This window comes from Schistocerca nitens, chromosome 7, assembly GCF_023898315.1.
Source record: "Schistocerca nitens isolate TAMUIC-IGC-003100 chromosome 7, iqSchNite1.1, whole genome shotgun sequence".
Classification (NCBI taxonomy): domain Eukaryota; kingdom Metazoa; phylum Arthropoda; class Insecta; order Orthoptera; family Acrididae; genus Schistocerca; species Schistocerca nitens.
The window spans coordinates 348,109,573-348,116,536 of NC_064620.1; the positions used below are offsets into that span (position 1 = coordinate 348,109,573).

General features: G+C 44.0%; 1 pseudogene; it reads left to right on the forward strand.

Annotated features, from left to right (window-relative positions):
• The first annotated feature begins 930 nt into the window (after positions 1-930).
• LOC126196040 (5S ribosomal RNA) lies at positions 931-1,048 on the forward strand (annotated as a pseudogene).
• The last annotated feature ends 5,916 nt before the right edge of the window (positions 1,049-6,964 follow it).

A 6,964-nucleotide genomic window follows, 5' to 3' on the forward strand; every position in this document is an offset into this window, starting at 1 on the left:
TTGAGAAGATACTGATGTCGGAGAAAAGAAAAAAATATATATACTCCAAATTACACACTGTTGGTGATTGCACAAACACGAAGTACCTGTCTCGGGGGACAACCTTCAAACGTAAAGATCCCACCAATCCTAGCAAAATCTATACGTTAATCTCACGTGCACTGCAACATTTATAGCTAATTGGGAATGTATGAGTGGAAGTGATAAAAAAGTTTTCTGTCCACATCTGACTTCGAACGAAGCACCGAGTAACCTTGAGTTCCTAAAAAAAAAAAAAAAAAAAAATGGTTCAAATGGCTCTGAGCACTATGAGACTTAATATCTGACGTCATCAGTCCCCTAGAACTTAGAACTATTTAAACCTAACTAACCTAAGGACATCACACACATCCATGCCCAAGGCAGGATTCGAACCAGCGACCGTAGCAGTCGCGCGGTTCCGGACTGAAGCGCCTAGAACCACTCGGCCACCGCTGCCGGCAGTTCCTAACACCGAAGTATATGATCATGGTGTCGATGGTAGCTGACTGTTTATCTACAGTGTGTGCAATGAATGGTGTTGAAAAATAGTTGAACAGTGTAGCACTAGAATTTTATAGTATAAAACGTAATGGATGTAGTGTTCGTATGTTGTGTGTGCCGTGCTGGGTGATGAAAAATCAATAAACAGTGTGACGCTGGTTTCTAAATGATGAATTAAAATATTAGCAAGAATAAACAAAAAAATATGGAACACTAGTAAAATACGGAATGAGGCTGCGCTTTATTTAACAGGCTGGCCTTGTATTCCAGTTGGATGCAATCTCTAATACCTATCCGGTTATACTCATTAAAGTTTTATTAGTTGTTCCTAAAATACTTCAAGCGATTGCCAGTACTGTTCCTACTATAATGCCCCATCCTTATAAAACTGGACTCTAAGTAAAAAAAGGCAACGGCCTTGCCGCAGTGGATTCACCGGTTCCCGTCAGACCACCGTGGTTAAGCGCTGTCGGGCGTGGTCGGCATTTGGATGGGTGACCATCCGGGCCGCCATGTGCTGTTGCCATTTTCCGAGGTTCAGTCAGCCTCGTGATGCCAATTGAGGAGCTACTCGACCGAATAGTAGCGGCTCCGGTCAAAAAAAAAAACATCATAACGACCGTGAGAGCGGTGTGCTGACCACACGCCCCTCCTATCCGCATCCTCAGTAGAGGATGATACGGCGGTCGGATGGTCCCGATGGGCCACTTGTGGCCTGAAGACCGAGTGCTAAGTAAAAAACTGTCTGTATACATGGTGAGCCCAAACCCCACTACAAATGTTCGTAGGTTGTCCAGGGATATTTTCTGAGTTGCCGGCCGCGGTGGTCTAGCGGTTCTAGGCGCGCAGTCCGGAACCGCGCGACTGCTACGGTCGCAGGTTCGAATCCTGCCTCGGGCATGGATGTGTGTGATGTCCTTAGGTCAGTTAGGTTTAAGTAGTTCTAAGTTCTAGGGGACTGATGACCACAGATGTTAAGTCCCATAGTGCTCAGAGCCATTTTTGATATTTTCTGAGTATTTTGATACAAGGTAACGGTGGTCTCTGGTGGCTCGTTACAGAGTAATTGTATTTCGTTTGATTCGTTACCCTCAATTATTTTCCTGTATACATTACAGTGAAAGAATCAGTACAACAGTGTAAAATACTAATTTCATTCACTCACGGTGTCTGCCGTTGACAATCAGTAAAGCCCACTTCACTCTGCGCGCTGAATCTTCCATTTATCTTCTTTTCTCTCCGGCAGTATTAGTCGCATCTTAACAGTCTTACACAACAATACTGAGGAAGGTATACTGAGGAAGAGCTGGTCAATATGCGCCCCATGTGTAGGTTCACTGAATGCAACGGAAGACCATTACAACGACGTTATGGTGAGCGCTCCTGTCTGAGGAGGCGGTTGAACTGTTTAGCGTAACCCTAAGAGCTACAGATCCGATCCACGGTGACTTGCAGGAAAGGGAAGCTTCGTACAAGATCATGAAAATTTAAAACAAAAGAAGTCACACAACGGATGTATTATTAAGTTTAATTTATTACAGGTGATCCAATTTAGCATGAAAGTGTGGGTACCGCACCTCACATAGACATATTAATGAATGGAGGCATCAAACAAGGAAAAGAAACTGGTGGCTACTATTCGAATTTGGTTTACTGTAAGATATAAAACAACTTGATTTACTCTCTGAATCATGTGAATGAACATCTAATAAGTGGACAAGTGATTTCAATGCCTTGACACCGATGAGTGGTCACATATGTAAACAAAATGTAACTGTCACAAATATGGCCAATGACTGCGAAAAAGGTTAGTGGTTTAAAGAAACGGTCCCAGAAAAACTTCAATGAGCACCAATAGTTTTGGCATATTGCTTGATGGGTGCAACTAAGTGGTTGCGAAACTTTGGAGCCCGTCGGTCTCGTTGGCTACAATGTCGACGCATGCTTACCACTACTGGCATGTGAGAGTGTTGAAGACACCGACATTGGTGGCTGAAAAATGTAAGTTCGGCTAGGCCTCAGTCCTCAGCTCTAAGTTGACGGCATCTCTCCCAGCATCTGTGACTCAAGACCTGGAGCAAGTGTCGTCTGTGGCGTGCCTAAGCGAAGTGCGATCTCACTTTACTTTCAGAAACTTAGCTAGTTCTGCCAGAAACGGAATCACATCTGCCAACTGCAGTGGTCCTCATGAGTTCTGACCAATGATATAATTTTATAGACAAATATAATAGTTTCCTACTATTCTACTATTCTGGACTTTGTCATGCTTAATCAGTATCTACGGCAATGGGAAGAGGGCAGAACATCTCTCCCATTACATGACAAGAGTTTCAGTCATGGCGAATCAAAAGCCCTACTTACTGTACACACGGGAACATGCCGCTTCTCCCGAAAGAATTACTAAGATCCAATCAGAAAACCCCTTAATAGAATTTGTAGAAACATTGCAGCAAGACACATCAGAGCTCAGTGGCTGCTCCCACGGTAAGAAGTATCACGTTTCTACCTCGTCTTCAGATTTTCATCCAGCTAAACAGGATTCCTTTTTCTTTCTCGTACATTGCAGTTTTTATAGAGAGCTGCCTAGCCTCTTCGACACTCCTGTTGCGCATACAGGGCAGACTGTCCTACATGTACAGAGAACGGCTTTCAGCACCAAACACTGTAACGACACTCCAGTTAACTTTCCTTTCACAGGGCAGCTAACAGCCCCTGCAGGGCTGCCGAAATAACGAAACTCCCTCACCGAATCAACGGGGAAGGAGAAGTAGATATACACTACTGGCCATTAAATTTTCTACACTAAGAAGAAATGCTGATGATAAACGGGTATTCATTAGACAAATATTTATACTGGAACTGACATGTGGTTCACGCAATTTGGGTGCATAGATCCTGAGAAATCTGTACCCAGAACAACCACCTCCGGCCGTAATAAAGGCCTTGATACCCCGGGGCATTGAGTCAAACAGAGCTTGGATGGCGTGTACAGGTACAACTGCCGATGCAGTTCAGCACGATACCACAGTTCATCAAGAGTAGTGACTGGCGTATTGTGTCGAGCCAGTTGCTCGGCCACCATCGGCCAAAGGTTTTCAATTGGTGAGAGATCTGGAGAATGTGCTGGCCAGGGCAGCAGTCGAACAGTTTCTGTACCCAGAAAGGCCCGTACAGGACCTGCAACATGCGGTCGTGCATTATCCTGCTGAAATGTAGGGTTTCGCAGGGATCGAATGAAGGGTAGAGCCACGGGTCGTAACACATCTGAAATATAACTTCCACTGTTCAAAGTACCGTCAATGCGAACAAGAGGTGACCGAGACGTGTAACCAATGGCACTCTATACCATCACGCCAGGTGATACGCCAGTATGGCGATGACGAATACACTCTTCTAATGTGCGTTCACCGCGATGTCGCCAAACGCGGATGCGACCATCATGATGTTGTAAACAGAACCTGGATTCATCCGAAAAGATGACGTTTTGCCATTCGCGCATCCAGGTTCGTCGTTGAGTACACCATCGCAGGCGCTCCTGTCTGTGATGCAGCGTACAGGGGAAATTGCAGCCATGGACTCCGAGCTGATAGTCCATGTTGCTGCAAACGTCGTCGAACTGTTCGTGCAGATGGTTGTTGTCTTGCAAACGTCCCCACCTGTTGACTCAGGGATCGAGACGTGGCCGCACGATCCGTTACAGCCATGCGGATAAGATGCCTGTCATCTCCACTGCTGGTGATACGAGGCCGTTGGGATCCAGCGCGGCGTTCCGTATTACCCTCTTGAACCCACCGATTTCATATTCTGCTAACAGTCATTGGATCTCGACCAACGCGAGCAGCAATGTCGCAATACGATAAAACGCAATCACGATAGACTACAATCCGACCTCTATCAAAGTCGGAAACGTGTTGGTACGCATGTCTCCTCGTTACACGTGGCATCATAACAACGTTTCACCAGGCAACGCCAGTCAACTGCTGTTTGTGTAAGAGAAATCGGTTGGAAACTTTCCTCATGTCAGCACGTTGTAGGTGTCGCCACCGGCGCCAAACTTCTGCGACTGCTCTGAAAAACTAATCATTTGCATATCACAGCATGTGCTTCCTGTCGGTTAAGTTTCGCGTCTGTAGAACCTCATCTTGGCGGTGGAGCAATTTTAATGGCCAGTAGTGTAATACGTTGGTACATAAGTTCATAGCGTTTATCTTTTACATGTTGGTATTCCTGCTGCTATGGATTTGTTTATCGATTGTTATTTTTATTTGCAGTTCACTATTTCTGTTTGTGTTTACATACTGTCATTTTGTCATCTGGCAATAGTGGGTGGGGCTGCGGACGCTAGTAAATAGAGTGTCAAGTGGAGAAATCGGAATGTTTCCGACATATTCTTCTGTTTGATTCCAACAGATGGGTGACAGGAGTGGATGCAGCCAAACACATTTACGCCATGTATAGCGATAACGTCACTGGACAGAGCATGGCAAGGAAATGGTTTTGTCGTATTATGGAGGACGTTTTTGACATTAGTGACTTCCACTTTCAGGAAGACATTCGGCATTTGATGAAGATTTCTTAAACGCATTAATCCACAATGATCCACGTCAGCGTACGTGAGAATTGGCTAATGTGATGAATTATGATCATTCCAACACCGTGCGACATATGCACGCAGTGGGGGAGGTTCAGCCTTTAAAAAGACTAAGGCTGTGTGGCCGAGATATTATACAGCTTTTAACACAGGGAGATAACGCGCTATACACAGGCCTGCAAACTTAGCCACAGCGTGTTATCGAGTCTGTACAGGCGACAACCAGCGTGCGCTTGGATCTTGAGCTATAAATAGCTGCTGATGCAACTTCGCGCATTCATTATATGAATAGCATCATTCAACAATGGGTCGCCGTTTTGGATATCGCCGTCGCAGACGAATGCTGGTCTACAAACAATTGGTGAATATATCTGGCACTTATGGTACTGTTCCTGCACCTGGTACGAGTAAGAAGATAACAAATCTCAAGAAGATTGCGTCTTTACCTATATTGTCAGGTCCTATATACTTTTTAGGACTTAAATTGAATTTTTCCATTTCAAAAGCATCTGAATCAAGTACTATAGGTAATGGTTGGATTACCTTTGCTGTTGTTGTGTGTCATGACGCACGGAATCGAAAAGTTACTTCAGTGTTGGCAGACTGTTGTAAATAGTGAAGAAGAATATCTACATCAACATCTACAAGGGTGTTCTGTAAATCACACTTAAGTGACCGGTAGAGGGTTCATCGAAGCAACTTCAAAATAATTCTCTATTGTTTCCATCTCGAACAGCACGCGGAAGATATGAACTTATACCTTTCCGTGCTAGCTCGGATTTCCTTTATTTTATTATAATGATCGTCGTTCCCTACGTAGGTCGCCATCAACAAAATATTTTTGCATTCGGAGGAGAAAGTTGGTAATTGTAATTTTGTGCGAAGATTCCTCCGCAACGAAAAACGTTAATGATCTCCATCCGAAATCCTGCATCAACTCCGTGACACTCACTCCCCTATTTCGGGATGATAAAAAACGTGCTGCTCTTCTTTGAATCTTCTCGATGTACGCCGTTAATCTTATACGGTAGGGATCCCAGTCTGCATAGCAGTAGTCCAAAAGAGGACGGAGAAGCGTAGTGTGGGCAGTCTCTTTAGTAGATCTGTTACACTTTCTAAGCGTCCTGCCAATAAAACGCAGTATTTGCATTCTCCACAGCATTTTCTGTGTGTTCTTTCCAATTTAAGTGGTTCGTAACTGTAATTCTTTGGCATGTAGCTGAATTTGCGGCCTTTAGATTTGACTTATTTGTCACGTAACCGAAGTTTAACGAATTCCTTTTAGGAATCATGTGGATGACCTCACACTTTTCATTGTTTAAGGTCAATATTCAATTTTTCGCAGCATGGAGGCATCTTTTCTAAATCGTTTTGCAATTTGTTTTGATATTCTGATGACTTTATTAGTCGATAAACGACACCGTCATCTGCAAACAGCCGAAGACCGTTGCTCAGATTGTCTCCCAAATCGTTGATATAGATAAGGAACAGCAAAGGGCCTATAACACTACTCTGATGAATGCCAGATATCACTTCTGTTTCACTCGATGACTTGCCATCAGTTACTACGAACTGTGACCTCTCTGAGAGGAAATCACGAATCTAGTCGAATAAATGAGACGATATTCCACAAGCACGCAATTTCATTACAAGCCTTCTGGAAATATAGAAACACGGAATCAATTTGAAATCCCTTGTAAATACCACTCAAAACTTCATTTGTATATAAAGAGCTAGTTTCACAAGAACGATGTTTTCTAAATCCGTGTTGACTGTGTGCCAATAGACCGTTCTCTTCGAGGTTACTCATAATGTTTGAACACAATGTATGTTCCAGACTCCTGCTGCATA